The 16727-nt window shown below is 36.4% G+C and overlaps 1 protein-coding gene across 2 annotated transcripts in view; it reads left to right on the top strand.

Annotated features, from left to right (window-relative positions):
* Positions 1–16727, top strand: part of LOC145239991 (cardioacceleratory peptide receptor-like) — a 949161-nt gene that overhangs the window by 776886 nt on the left and 155548 nt on the right. The gene's annotated exons all lie outside the window — the stretch shown is intronic.

The raw sequence follows: 16727 nt of genomic DNA, 5'->3' as shown, positions 1-16727 counted from the left end.
ATATTTGTGATAAATTTAAACAAGTAAAATATTTATTTATTTTCCTAATATTACGTTGTGATTTGGCTTTCAAGCGCACTTGATTCGTATTTTATTTTATTAAAATTAAAACAACGTTTCTATATTGAACTCTCATTCTTTGACGATATATATATATATATATAAAAAAAAGTATATATATATATATTAATGAATATATATATTAATGAATATATATATATTAATGAATATATATATTAATATATATATATTAATATATATATATACTAATTAATTATATATATATGTACATGTATATATATCTATATCTATCTATCTATATATATCTATATATATCTATATATATATAATTGCAGATTAGTAAAATTTCAATGTTTCACTAAATATGCACCACAGAAAATTTAAATGACATCATTTAAGGACTGCTTCAAAGTTAGTTTTTTACCAAAATCTTAAACAAACGCAGAAAGTTATGACATTTTTTTATTGTAAATGAATTCATTCCGTTCATAGCTTTATTGCTGATCTTTTATAATGGAAAAACAAACAACAAAAAAACGGGCGATCGAAGATAATCGCAGAAGATTGTTATTGGACTTGCATAAAGTGTCCATCAATGATTTAGCCACGGAGCTGTAAATGGATCTTAGAACATTGGCTTCATTCGTGCACAATCCGTACATCAAATCCTGAAAGGATAAGGTCACCAGGAGAAACATTTTAAATCGTGATATTCGAAAAGTTCGTAGGGAAGTCAATTGAAACCCAAACTGCACTAGTGATTCCAGTTTTGCTGCAATCGTGCCAAGATTCAGGCAGGTACGATGTAATATGGTGAATGGAATGGCAAATAACACCAAACCTCCTCCAAGGCCTTTATTGAGCAAAGAATGGCTTCGACACAGAATTACATGAAAATGAATTTCCAACGTGTCCTATTAATGGGAGGCAACACTTGACGGATGGATAGGCCAAAGTTTTGAAACCCCGACCCATTACCCAGACACCATGTTTGGGCGGGAATCATTGGGGATAAGTTTGTTTGACCATCCTGAGTGCTAGACGGTGAAAAGCTTACCAGCAATGCGTTCATGGCATTTTTGCATAAGCATTTGTCGCCATAGCAATATGACCTACCATTGTCACATCGCTTTCAGGTGATGTTTATACTTGATAATACACCATCCCATTCTTTCAAGGCGAATACAGCCTGCCTTGAATCTATCGGCTTCTTTTTAAACACGCTCCTTGCTTAACCACCGTGTTCTCCAGACGTTACCCTCATTGAACATCTCTAGGCAATATTGAAATCGGGGTTTTTGAAGAAGGAAAACATTTTATTTACGAATAAAAAATGGATTCCTTGGTCCACAAGAGGTTTTTTTAAAGTTATTTAAAAATTAATGGATATGTGGATAAATAATTTATTTTTGATAGGCTTCTAAGATGTGCTTTTGTTTATTATTCTTTGACAGAAAAACATAATGAAAAATATGTTTCCATGATTAAACATCATATTTAATCCTATAAACAACGTTTAAGAAACCTGATATAAATCTGCTGACATTTGATAAAGAATACAATATCATATCTTCGTAAATATCGTAAGAATACAATATCATAACTTCGTAAATATCGCGTGAATTTTAATAAAATGTCGTGACATAACTAAAAACAGTCCTTTTATAATGCAATCTTAATATTTTGTGACATACATTTAATGAAATATTGATCTTTTATCAATAAAGCGATTAACACAGCTTATATATACGATTGCCTGCAATGTTATCACGCATGCAAAAATGCGATGCAAGAGTATAACCGATGATGGATTGCTTTATTTTGGGTTTTACATAATTTTTCATATTTTAGCGCACAAATTCTCAATGTGTAAACTGAATAATAGAGTAACACGTTTGTGTGAAAGTCATTTAAAATATAAAAACAAATAGTAATGGGATTAGAAGTGAAAAAGAGAAATGCCTTACATGTTTCCATCTATTTGCCTCATATTTAATCTCAAAATGTTACAAAACTGTAGAAAATGCGGCGCTTACAGTAAATTTCTACTGACAGACAAATAAAAGAAATTGTGCGTGTGAATTTATTCCTCATATGTTCCGAAACAGCTGTGTGTATTTTCTGCAAGTTTCACAAAGGTAATTTATGTGTTCCAACATGACTTGTGTACATAAATAAATCAGGTAAGTATCGAGAATCGAAAGCAATCTAATCTTATAAATAGATTTTCTCTCTTATAGATAAAAAACAGGGGGTATTTTAGGTTACAACGACCAATGGAGATATTAAAATTTCAGCAAATGAACTCTTCTTTAAAAAAAGAGAGTGGTAGAGTGATTAGTGGTATATTCAATGATCCGCTATTCAAGCTCGGGTATATCAGATCATTGTAGTTTACTTTATTTTTATTAATGAGTTTAATTTACGATAAAAGAAGATGTACTATTGGAAATAGCCGCAAGTCATTTTGTCGTTCGTATATTTTTAAACAAAACATTAATCAGAGTTGATTTTCCAAGGCTTTTATCTTGAAGCCCAGATATCAGATGACGTGATATAATAAACACAGAAGAATTTTAATAGACAACATTATCATTATTATATTTATTATTTTTTTAAATTACGAATTAATCCACAAGGCGATTATTCCTCGTATTAAAGTAGGACTTTGGGATGCTGTGGCCCTAGGATACGTTTTATTTTTAAGTTACAATGTTGAATGTAATGATTTTTTATGGTCCTAGTTACGGTATTTTCTCCGCTTTACGGTGTTATCTATACTATTAATAAAATTCTAAATGTTTATTTATTTATTTATCTGTGTGTGTATAAATATACCAATAACACATTCGGACGGATGCATCAAATTAAGAAATTATTTTTTCACTGAAAGGTGTGAGTTCCTAGATTTCCCTTATCTATATATGGTTCGGAATAAACAACGCCGAATCGCACAAAGAGTGCGAAATAGAGGTTTTTGGACCGGTGCGTACAAATGTCAAAAAAGTTAATAGAATTAAGCACTGCCTGTATACAGTCTCGGTAACATCTTTCGGTCTACGGACAAAACTTGTGGCGCAATGGATGATGCGTCTGAATAAGAATCCGAAAATTCCAGGTTCGAATCCTGGCAAGTTCGTAATAACTTTAACCATAATTTCATCCAACGTTTCCTCATTCTTACTCTTAGTTTTTTTTTTCAGTAAAATGTTTTGTGCATATGGGAATTTAACATACTCAGAGTCCTCAGGGTAAGCTTTGGTGGTAAGACGATGTTGAGTATACTTGATATTGAGTGTACTCGATTTTGTGTTTGAGTCAGCGTTGTGTGTTCCGAGACGGCGCAGCCGCTAGTTTATAATGTGAGTGTTCTCTATTTTGTTAAAAAAAATGTTATGCTGTATCCAGAATTCTATAATAATAAATAGAAGATTGACTCTATAATGATTAATACACGATCCGCGTCAATTAATATATCAGATTTCAGCTTATTGTATGACCGGGAAATGCCTGGCTGTACGCTAGTTATATTAATGTTAGTATCATTTTGGACACGAAATTTGCAGGCTATGCATCTGCAAATTTGACGTTAGAGGACATAGGCAATTATACAGATTAATCGGCATTTGACAAATTATTGATAATCGGCTAATTTACATCTGGCATATGTATATGATATGTATTATGTTCATTAATAGTTAGACGTACTAGAAAATAGTAATCATAAATTTGATGGCGCATAGAGGTACGGACTGATAACCCCATTCAAATAAAAATATCAGATATCATAGTAATTACCAAGAAGGAAAGTCCTGTTAGATCGTATATTAGATCATTCTAGAAGACGACAGGATGATAATAAATCACGGAAAAGCAAGTACACGGAAATTGCCAGAGAGCGGAAAGAGACATAGAAGATATAGGGAGTCAAGACAAAATCAATAATCGTAGGAGCAGGAAGAATAATTCCGAAATACTTCAAGAATCGAATGGTTAAAATAATCATCAATATAAAGGCAAAAAAAATATATAAGAATAATTAAAACTATTGGAAAACACTACAAGGTGGAGAAATATACAGGCACTAGTGCTAGAAATAAAACAAATACAAAACACTCTCATAAAGAACGAATAAAACAAGAAAAACGCAAAATATAAAGTTAACTAGGTCCTTTTTTTACAGCGGAGTCCCCACTTATCAAGGCCCGGAGGCAATTCGAGGATAAAGGCTAGTAGCTATACATTAGTCAATGTGATTATAGCGTAGTAAACATAAATAGTGGGAATTTTGTAAATTTGATTACTTAGTGGGACGCTTAATCAGGAAGGTGTCTACGTTGGAATGAAGACAATTAGATAAAGAGTGTAGGTTTTGTGTGTGGTTTTGGCTAGACGAGTGCTTTTCGTTAAAGTTTGGCGAGAGGGGACCATAGATTGAAGTCCAGATGGACACTCGACAGGAAAAAAAACGATAAATCAGAGAGAGAGAGAGAGAGAGGGAGGGAGAGAGATAGAGAAAGAGAGAGAGACAGGGGAGATAGCAACGTTCCTTCTGTGGGAAGGAGGTTGCAGAAAAGAGAAAAGGGTATCCCCCATTAAGCTACGAAGACTATTCTGAACTCTACCAAGGCAGGATAAGCTGCTTCTAGCAGCTCCTGCTCAGATGTGGCAGCAGTACTCTACCGTGGCCGTAGCTGACTTTTATATAGGTAGAGCATTTTTTTACATAGGCGTCACCACTTACCAAGGCCGATAGGCCACTCAAAGATAAGGGTTTAAGAGTGTAGAGTAGTCAAAAGGACAATATGGTAATCGATAGTAATGGAAGTTCGGTAAATTTGTTAACTTAAGTGGAACGGCTCATCAGAAACTTGTTCACGTTGGACTTGAAGACAACCATATTGTAGACAGCTGAAAAGCAGGAAAACGGAAGACAATTCCACAGGCGTGCAATTCTAAGAAAGAAACTTTGATCATGGAATCTATGTTTAGGTTTAGGTACAGATAAAGAGTGTGGACAATTATTGATAATGTTTTCAGCTAGTTTAGTGTTTCTTGTGAAAGTTTGGCGAGGGGGGACCATAGATTGAAGTTCAGTTGAACGCTTTCCATGAAAATAACGATAAAGCAAAGACAAACTCGCAACATCTCTTCTGTGAGATAGAGGTTGCAGTGAAGAGAAAATGACATCTTCCACCGGGCCACGAAGTCTATTTTGAACACTATCAAGGCAAGACAAGTCTTTTCTAGCAGCCCTTGCCCATATGTGGCAACAGTATTCCATCCTTGCACGTATCTGGCTCTTATATAGATAGAGAATGGCATAAGCAGTGAGATATCTACTGGATCGATAGAAGGATCCGACCATTTTTGCAGCGGCCTTGGCAATAGATTTGATGTACGTATTCCATTTAAGATCAGGAGTAAAGGTCAAACCCAGAAGCCTGTCAAAACGTGAGGCCTCCCCAAGACAAGATCCATTCATTTTAATTGATGCCAGATGGGGATCAGAACGTTGATGATGTAAAGATAGAAGCTTGGTTTTAGATGCATTAAAAGTAACCAGCCACTCCTTTCCCTATTTTACAACATGAGCAAAATCAGAGGAAAGAGAATCGGAGAGAACTTGGTCGTTTACTGTCTTAAATGTGCTACCATAGATGGTAGTGTCGTCAGCAAAAATGTCTACGAATGATGTAAGGATGGGATTTGGAAGATCATTAATATAGATCAGGAAAAGAGTTGGGTCTCGGATGGACCCCTGAGGGACTCCAGCATTTATACTGTAAGCTTCTGATGTTCGCCCATCTACTACTAATCTTATGAACCTATCAGAGAGATTTAATAATTGAGAAGACATTTCCAGCTATACCATAGCTGGAGATCTTGTGAAGTAAACCTTTCGGCCATACTCTATCAAAGGCCTTTGATATGTCAAGAGCAATTGCCCTAGAAAGGTTGCCTCTGCGAGAGATTCGCTAATCTTATGAGATATAACTGTAAGCACATCTGCTGTAGATCTAGCAGAACAGAAACCATATTGTGTGTCACTAAGAAGGTTATTTTTGCTGAGATGGTTGATTACTTCTCTATTTAACACATATTCCAGCAACTTACTCATAACGCACAGGAGCTTTATTGGCCTGTACTGAGAGGGGGATAAACGATAACTTGAATTCTTTAATACAGGACATACTGATGAGATTTTCCAGGGTGATAGGAAGCAATTTTCCTGAAGAAAACGTTTAAATAGTTGTGTAAGTATGGGTGCTAGTTCTGGTTGAAGTTTTTTGTAGTACTATAAGTGGAATACTGTCAAGGCCGGTTGCTTTACTGGAATCAAGGTTTTTGATTAGCTTGGCAACATCATATACATATATTTGTATATCACATAGTGTGTTTTCTGCTGCAGGAGGAAATATTGGGGGTTGGCGGCCTTGGTCGCAAAGGGTAGAATTGGCTGCAATGTTCTTGGCAAAGAGTTTGGCTTTGTCTGATTAACTCAGGTCCATTTATGATAGTTGGGATAGAGCACACGCTTTTGTCCACTACTCTGTTTGCAATTTGCCAAAACTGGTGGGAACCAAGCCGCTGCTCAGCTACTTTGGACTTGACGGACTGAGCATACAACTCTCTTGCGTTCTTCATTGCTTTCTTACAATGGTTGCTGGCAGTCCTGAAAGCGGCTTTAATTTCCATACATCTATTACGTTGGAAGCAGTGGAAAAAGTGATTTCTGTGCGCAATAGCAGCAGCACATTCTGGAGAAAACCATGGCTGGCCTTTAGGTTTTTGCTGGAACTTTTTCGAGGGTATGAAATTGTCCATACCTACAATTAACCATTCTGTCAGGTCTGATACTATAGACGACAAATCCTTTTTACACATGGAACGCAGAGGAAGATCCGATATAAATGTACGGAAACTATCCCAGTCAGCCATAGTGTATCGATATACTGTACGATGGAGAGGTACGTCTGAGGAGTTATTACATTTCATTTTTATCTTAATTGATACAACTGAATGGCCGGAAGATCCAAGACGAGATAGAACGGAAACTGGACATAGTTCAGGGCAAGTTGTGAGAAAAAGGTCTAGGAGACTTGCATACTGGCCGTCATTGTCGGGCACAAGGGTGGGTTCGTGAACAATCTGAGTTAGGTCATAAGCAATGGAGAAATCATGACAGAATCTCCCCTCATCATTAGTCTTGTTTGAGTGGGTTTGAATTTTGATGAATTGATACAGCAGTGAGATATCTACTGGAGCGTTAGATCGATACCACCATTTTTTCAGTGACCTTGCCAATGGATTTTATATACATGATATACATGATATATATATATATATATATATATATATATATATATATATATATATGATATACGTGTTCCAGATAAAGCCTCCCCTAAGACGAGACCCATTGATTTCAACCGATGCCAAATTGGCATCAAAGCGAGATGGTGTAGAGATAGAACATTGAGTTTAGATGCAAAAAGTTACCATGATACCACATGCTCAAGATCAGAGGAGAGAGACTCAGAGAGAACTTGGTCGTTTACGGCCTTTGCTGTGCTACAATATATGGTAGTGTTGTCAGCATAAATGCTTACGAATGATGTAAGGATGTGATTTGGATTGTTTTTGTTGAGATGGTTTACTATTTAACACAGATTCCAACAACTTATGATGCACAGGACACTTATTGGTCTGTACTGAGCGGGAGATGAGTGATCACCTGAATTCATATATATATAGGACATACTAATGAAATTTTTCAAGGTGCTGGGAAGCATTTCTCCTTAAGACAATGCTTAAATAACTTTGTAAGTACGGGCTCTAGTTCTGGTTGAGCATTATAACTTCAGGGCTAGTTGCTTTACAAGGTTTTTGATTAGCTTGGCAACATCACGTACAGGTATTTGTATGTCGCATAGCATGTTTTCAAATACACGAGGAAATACTGGGGGTTGGCGGCCTTCGCCGTAAAGGGTAGAATTAACTGCAAATTTCTTGTCAACGAGTTTGGCTTTGTCTGATACTGATGAGATTGATGATAGTTGGGATGGAGCACCCACTTTTCTTCAGGATTCTTTTTGCTATTTGCCAAAACTGATGGGACCCTAGCCACTGCTCAGCTACTTTTGTCTTGACAGACTGAGCATACAGCTTTCTTGCATTCTTTATTACTTTTTTGGAGTTTGCTGGCGGGCCTGAATGCGGCTTTTTGTCTCAGTACATCTATTACGTTGGAAGCAATGGAAAAAGTGATGTATGTGCAATGGCAACAGCACATTCTGGAGAGAGCCACGGCTTGTTGTTAGGTTTTTGCTGGAACCTTTCAGAAGATATAAAACGGTATATACTTACAAATAACAATGCTGTCAAGCTGATACGATAGAGGACGCATCCTTTTTAAACATGGAACGCAGAGGTAGATCTGATATAAATGTGCGAAAGTTATCTCAGTCAACCACGGATTATCGATATACTGTACGATAAAGAGGTACGTATGAGGAGACATGGTAGTGAGAACCTATTACATTTTGTTTTTATCTTAACTTATATTACAAAGTGCAGATACGACTAGGGACAAACGGAAGATGGACATAGCTAAGGGCAAGTTCTGAGAAAATGTAGGCACATATTCCAGGCCCATGGTGATCTTGGTGGTTCGGTTTAGAGGTAAAGTTCGAGTATCCTTTAATTACGAACTCATCTAGGGAAGTAGGCGGTCTTTGCCAGTCTCGCTAAGGAATAATAGGTATGGTTTATTCTCCTGTAATAAAGTTTTCACCTCTGGGAGGTTGGAACACATACCTCTAATGTTGAAGAAGGAGATAGTGTAGTAGGGGTCTACGTTGGAAGTTGGAGATTTGGGTTACATCGAGTATTTTTTCTGAAAACATTTCGTGATTCGAAATTGGTATTGGTAGAATAGGTCGACAGAATTGCTTTGAGCAGGGCAGAGAGGGAAAGTAAGAAAAAAAGAAACGAATAATTTTTTGTAGCACAGAAAAATTTAAAGCCGTAACAATTACTCACTAATATGGCATCGAGAGGCCCCACGAGAAGCTACTACATTGTCCAGAATCCATTCACCAAATGGCAATACAGCAGCCATATTACTTTGCACCTGCTGATAGGACTGCCTCCTTAGTGGTTAATCCAAGGTTCAGGTGTCTGAGTATCAGACAAATAACGTCAGCTCAGTTGAAACGTTTACCTCCAGCATTCACACTAGTGACATAGCCACAAGGATGGGCACAGAAACAGAATTTCTATCTCTGGCAACATTTCACATACAACACTGCCAACTAAGTAAACAGCTTTTCTTCACTCTTTTTCCAAAAAAATCACTCATTGGAAAAATGAGGACTGAGGGGCAAATAAGGAGAAGTAAGAGTAACGATAACGCATACACAATGCATTGTCTACTCTCCATTTAAAATAAAGGATTAAACAGATTAAACAGAAATATTTTATTAGTATAACTCCGTAGCTGTCCTCCTTAAATAAAATAAAAGTGTAGTGTCGACACAAACTTGCAGTAGACCGACTCGATGGAGGTTCGAGAAGGACGGAAAGATCAAGGAAAGAGAGAGAAATAATCGGACATTCTCTATGCGTGCGATACTAAGTGTATACTACAGAGGTTAATGCGAATCAAATTCCATTGAAAACTTATGGTCATTGCCGATGGGAACTCAATTACAATCGGCTGTTAGGATAACAGACATTAAATTGTTATTGTGATCGAAAGAATTGGAGATTGCAGGAAATATAAGGCTACTTTTAATATAATCCAGAATCAATGAAACACCTATGTCGATGAGTAATCTCCGATGACTTCTTGTGTGAGAGAGAAATAACCAGACATTCTGTATGCGTGCGATAATAATTGTTATTGTGATCGAAAGATAGATAGATTAGATAGATAGATTAGACAGATAAATAGATAGATAGATAGATAAATAGATATTTTTTACACAGTAAGTACCACTTATCAAGGCCCGGAAGCCACTCAGGGATAAGGATTATTGCAAGTACATTACGTTAGTGTGGAGATTTGATGAAGTGTTTACTTAAGGGAGCGGTTCATTAGGAATTTGTTGTAGTCCGGGGGGAAGCAGGCAGACGGAACAGAGTTCCACAGGCGTGCAGTTCTAAGAAAGAAGCTTTGTTCATGGAATCCGCGTTTTGATTTAGGCACAGATATAGAGTGGGGGAAATTTTTCACAGTGGATTAGATAGATAGATAAATAGATATATTTATTTTTCACAGTGGATTAGATAGATAGATAGATAAATAGGTACATAGATAGATAAATAGATCGATCCATATTTAATAGATAGATTAGGTAGATAGATAGATAGGTAGATTAGATAGATAGACAGATATATAAATAGATAGATAGATAGATAGATAGCAGGAAATATAAGAATACTTTTAATATAATCCAGAATCCATGAAACACCTATGTCGATGAGTAATCTCTGATGACTACTTGTGTGAAAGAGCTTAGTGGATATATACCAATGATATGGCTACATAGTACTAGTACTGAAAATAATAATAAATAATAATAATAATAATAATAATAATAATATTCGTGAAGCGGTCCTACTTTTTAAACTGTGCAATTGCAATTTCAACAACAGACCCCCACAAAATAACCGACACCAAGTAATCAAGGTCGGCCAAGAAGGTCGAAGGATCGAAGAATGGGAGCACTAGCTCTGCTTCCTCAATATTCCTATCAGAAGATATATATTGAAACCTTGACCTTCCACTAAATAAGTGCGAAGAGATCTGGGATCTTGAAGGGATAATGCCTACCCACATTCTCTTGAAGACAAATGAATGCTACCAAGGAAAAACTAATTGTAGAAGTGTGTCGTGATAAGGCAAACTAATGCGCAAACATTTATAGATAGGTAGAGAAAAAGATTTTGTAGTAGAACTCTAGAGAGACATCTTGTCACTAAGACTCCAAAGTCACCACGAGTTTTTCTCGGATCTTTTATTATGTCCTGTCTGAAAACTCCTATTAAAGGATAATGATGAAATTCTAATTTTTATATACGCTTTTTTAGATGTTGAATTTTATAAGATCATAAACTCTAACAATTTCACAGAGTTATTTATATAAGGTTCGAACGGATATTTACTTATAATATATGTTTAAATGCGGGTCAATATCCGCCTCTTATATTAAAAACTTATGAATGCACTTTTGGTATCATTACTTTATATGCTTACCTTCCATAGCATAAAAAATATATCAGACAACTGAATATTAAAAAGTTAATAAAGCACTTCAATTTTTTTTTAGTCTGTGTTATTTTAGGCTTGTCTTCTTTTAATTTAGCATTGGTATTAGGAATCGCAGCTGGACTGCCATTATCAATACGAACGATGTCAACTTCAGCGATCATGGATTTCACACTTCATCGAATCTGAAGAATATTTACAAAACTTAATATGCAACTAATCTTATTTTTAGGTAATTTTACAAGCTGATATTCAGCAACGGCATACCTTATCAATAATATATGTTGTAGTCTATTTTCACTCCAGTTTCTCTTACAGTATGGTGACCGTTACTTTTAAACGGACTCATTAGACTTCAAACCTCACGGACCCACATGCCGTCTGACACGGTCGCAAAGAACTAACAAATAAAAAAAAAGAAATAAGAATCCAATTTGGAGCATTTTTAAAAGATTAAATAAATACATTTATTAATAATTCTTCAAAACAAAGACACCTCATTATCTTGCAAAATTCTGTTTGCACACACCATCTTACGCTGTCCGTTCACTAGCGCTTCCTAACCTGGACTTTATATGTTTATCTTTCCTACTACGCAACTTATTTCACTCCCAACACACCTGGTGTATTTTTCTCACCTTTTCGTGTGATTCAAGCTCGCTCACACTTGTTAATTTGCATACGTGCTTTAAAGTCAGCTACCTTGCTGATGCTTCCAATTTCCTCACACGCTTCCATACGTGCTATGTTACATAGCGATTCCCTGAAGACCAATATGTTCTTCGGAAAAAACTTGGACGAAGATTTAAAAACTACATTAAATGCTATTTATTTCTTACAACAACGAAAATATGAGAGAAGTGGTTTTCAACCAAAACAGTGAACTTCTAATGATACGTATTCGCCGTGGCAGATCGTCCAATGTGCTTCTCAGGAAATATAATTTCTAAACATTTACTTTTTCTACTTTCCCAGTATATATATATATTTTGCACCATAATGGGGTATGATCCCGCATAGTCGGGAGATTCTATGTATAAACGATGCTGCTCGGAACTGACGAATCGAATTAATTCACGTTCTGCTACCAACCAATCAGAAACCAGAATTGCTCCATAAATATTAAACCTTTCTGTAGCAACTTCCCATATGTTTTTTCCATCTCAACACGGGAAGAAGCTTTTGCGCTGTGGATTCCAACTCAAAAACCGTCTACTGCAAACCAGTTACCTTCCCAGGACTTGTGTAGAACAACGAACCATCGGAAACTGTTATGTATACTGCAAACCAGTCACCTCACAGAACTTATGTAGAACAACTAACATCGGAAACGGTTTTGTCTACTGCAAATCAGTCACCTCTCAGGACTTGTGTAGAACAACGAACCAACGGAAACTGTTCTGAAACTAAACATGGCTTACACTTCTAGAACACACACGGCTGGATTATAAAATATTGTGTTTTTTGGCAATGGCAACCTCTTCGGTTTCAATATGACATTTGTAACATCAGTGAAGAGATGGTGCGGGGGTGTTGCTGGTTTGCAGTGAAGAACATGCGCCAGTTTGTCCTCGAGCTGTGGCCGACTCTCCTCTTTCCACTTTGTTCTATGTTGGCAGTCAATTTATATACCCATTCTGTCATTCCGGGATGTTTATATTACTCAATGTTTTATGTTCTACTTCCTAAACTAATATTTCTCTCACATATTTCTGGTTTCATTATGCATTTCATACGCAAGGTAGGAAGCTTCGCATTCCACAAATGGAATAAATTTGCGTGTGTGCAACCTATCGAATACCATCTTTCACAGATATCCAACACTGTGGTTGAAATATCTACAAAATCCCATACGATTATTCGATTTTATAGACAAGTATTACTATTTATTAACTAAAATAAATTCTTTCGTAGGTAGATGTAAATGATAGACATCACTTTATTTTGTTTTTTAAAGAACAAACTACGTCTTCTAATCTCAACAGTCGAAACTTAGTTACAAACTTTACAAATAGCAGAGAGCTTTTGTTAATGCTCGTCCTTTGTGTAAATTATTCAAATAATAGACACATTTATCCTCAAAATACAACCACTTTCTTAACAAAAACAACACTTTAACTATTGTAGCAATCTCAAATGCTTGTTTGTGTTTGTGTGTTCGTATGTCCACTAAAAACATTCGTCAGCCGCATCGCACCGGGTCGAAACCGGTACACCGGAAGGAATAATGCATAATATGGACAGATAATATGTGAAAATAAGAAAAATAATTATTCTCTAGTGGTCAACTAGACCATTTTTCGCAAGGGGGCCACTTTTTTGTGCCGCTATTTACGCAAGTCACGCAGGCGTAGCAAAATAGTAGTGTGTTTAAAAATGTCAGTTTGCAGGGTCATAATGTCATAACCTGTCATGGTCCGATAGAAAATATCGTTTGCCAGTAACATTATCCTTTCTTTCTGCCTTTCGCGTTTTGGGTCCGAGCCTGCCACCGCGGCTATTTTTTCTTATTTACCGTTGCTATTTTGATTGAAAAAAAAGTTGTTTTGATTCATTTATTTTTTTAGGGGGCTCAAATACCATGATATAGCAGCTGTGTCCAAACAGATCGTCCTCCAACCCGGGCAATGCCGGGGATCCATAATAAAATGCATTTTATAAATACTTAAATTCCACAAGTTTTATCAGTTAGGTCGTCGGATATCATCAAACAGTATTAAGTGTTGTGCTAACACTGAATTCATCAGCGTGTAAGGAAAATACATTTGGTCATAAAGCGTTTATCATTGTTTCGGTTATTAGTTGCTTAATTTAATTTAATTAATTAAGAAAGAGCCATGCAATTTACCCGTCTTGAATTTACGATTATTTTCTTAAAAATCAATAAATTCAATATTCAAGTAATATTACGTTTCTCTTAAAATGTTATGTGGGTTTTATATTTCAGGTGTGATTTTTTAACCTTGCTATAATGAAAGTAACACCAAATAATGATTGAGGAAATTAGATTTTAAGTTTTGTCGCAGTCAATTCTGTCCTGAGAGTTTTGGAGCTAGTACCGTTAGTTTGTATTTCGCTACTCAATGTATCAATGATACTGTTAACGTATCATTAATATATTAAGTTAAATTATTGGGTTAGCATTATAATTTTTTTTTAATGATTTGCATGTTATTATCGATTTCTGATGTCTACTTCGAATGTGGTGTCGATAATAAATAGTTTTAAGTCTATCGAATCAATTTTAAATGAATGCTTTATCCAACCCAAATCTGTATAATTATCTCGGTGATTTTAGTTGCTAGATGGTTTTTAATCCAAATTTACTAACCTGGTTTGTGTTTTTATATATCTACCTTTATTTTTACATGGAGGTCATCATTTATCAATGCCTGAACGCCACTCGAGGATAAGCCTTATTGCGTGTACAGTAATCAATAATAGTATCGTAGTAATCGTTAGTATTGGAGATTTGATAAAGTGTTTTACTTAAGGGGTCGATTCATCAGGAATTTGTTTATGTTGGACATGAAGACATCGAAGTTGTATTCAGGTGGGAAACAGGCAAAAGGAAGAGAGTTCCACAGGCGTGCACTTCTTAGAAACAAGCTTTGTTGACGGAATCTACGTTTTGATTTAGGCACAGATAAAGAGTGGGGAAAATTATTGACAGTGGTTTCAGCTAGGCAGATGTTAATCGTGAAAGATTGGAGAGGGGGTATATATTGGAGCTCAGACGAGCAATTTCTATGGAAATAACGACAAAGCAAAGACAGGCCCGCAACGTCTCTTCTGTGGGAGAGAAGTTGCAGGGAAGAGAAAAGGGCATCCCGCACTTATCCACGCAGTCTATTTTGTACGCTGTCAAGGGAGGATAGGCTGTTTTTAGCAGCTCCTACCCTGATGTGAAAGCAGTACACCATCCTCGGATGTACTTGGCTTTTACATAGCTTTTTTTCTATCTGTATTATATGTGCTGAGGAGAATACAAAATATTAAAAATATTGTAATTTAAACGATTAGATAAAGCGGGGAACGCATTTTTTATACACAGTGATCACCACTTATCAAGGCCCGGAAGCACCTCAGGGATAAGGCTTATTGCAAGTACATTACGTTAGTGTGGAGATTTGATGACGTGTTTGCTTAAGGGGGCGGTTCATTAGGAATTTGTTAACATTGGACTTGAAGACATCCAAGTTGTAGTCCGGTGGGAAGCAGGCAGACGGAACAGAGTTCCAAAGGCGTGCAGTTCTAAGAAAGAAGCTTTGTTCACGAATCAGCGTTTTGATTTAGACACATATATAGAGTGGGGGAAATTTTTCACAGTGGATTCAGCTAGACGGGTGTTTTTCGTGAAAGATTGGCGAGGGGGGAAAGAGATTGGAGTTCAGACGAGCATCTGCCATGGAAATAACGGTAAAACAAGGATAGGCTCGCAACGTCTCTTCTGTCGGAGAGAGGTTGCAGGGTAGAGAAAAGGGCATGCCCCACTAAGCCACGAAGTCTATTTTGTACTCTGTCAAGGCAGGATAGGCTGTTTTAGCAGCTCCTACCCAGATGTGGAAGCAGTACACCATCCTTGGATGTACTTGGCTTTTACATAGATAGTGAATTGCATCAGTAGTGAGGTATCTTCTGGAGCGGTAGAAGGACCCCACCATTTTCCTGGCGACCTTGGCAACAGACGATGTACGTGTTCCACTTCAGATAAGGAGTAAAGGTCAAACCCAGAAGCCTTTCAACATATGGAACCTCCCCAAGAGGAGAGCCATCCATTTCAATCGATGCCAGTTGGGGATCAGAACGTTGATGGTGTAAAGATAGTAGCTTGGTTTTAGATGCATTAAAGGTAACCAGCCATCTCTTCCCCTACTGTACCACGCGCTCAAGATGAGAGGAGAGATAAGCAGAGAGAACTTTGTCATTTATGGCCTTTAATGTGTTAGCTTTTATTGCGACTTTTTCAACTGAGTCTATATCTTTCTTACAAAAATGATATTTTAAACGTATAATTTTAGAAATTTACAATATACAATTCCAATATACAGTGTCGCAAAAGTAAACAATAAACATTTGTAACTGTCAGTTTTTGTATTTCTAGCTTCGAAATGATAATGAACATTTTTATAAACAGAGAAAATGTATTGGAACTAAGATAGGAACAATGGGGAAAATAAAATATCATAATTTAACACAACGCGAAGAGAAAACTCAATAATCAGCAACACAAAAGGTTACAACACATATCACGTTCATTAGATTTCTCAATAATTTTATGACGATTTATCATAGTAAAATGCTTAGAAGCTTCTAGAATGTTCAGGAATATGCAATAGTATTGTATGACCTGATCTCACCCCATAATTGACTCGTTGAGATTCTATATAATCAGCTACTAAGGTTGGTACGGTCGAGCGAGATCTCAACG

The sequence above is a fragment of the Euprymna scolopes genome, chromosome 19 (genome assembly GCF_053919585.1).
Source record: "Euprymna scolopes isolate OS-2025 chromosome 19, ASM5391958v1, whole genome shotgun sequence".
Taxonomy (NCBI): Eukaryota; Metazoa; Mollusca; class Cephalopoda; order Sepiida; family Sepiolidae; genus Euprymna; species Euprymna scolopes.
The sequence above is the reverse complement of the archived record's forward strand: the minus strand, read 5'-3'. Positions and strand labels throughout refer to the sequence as shown.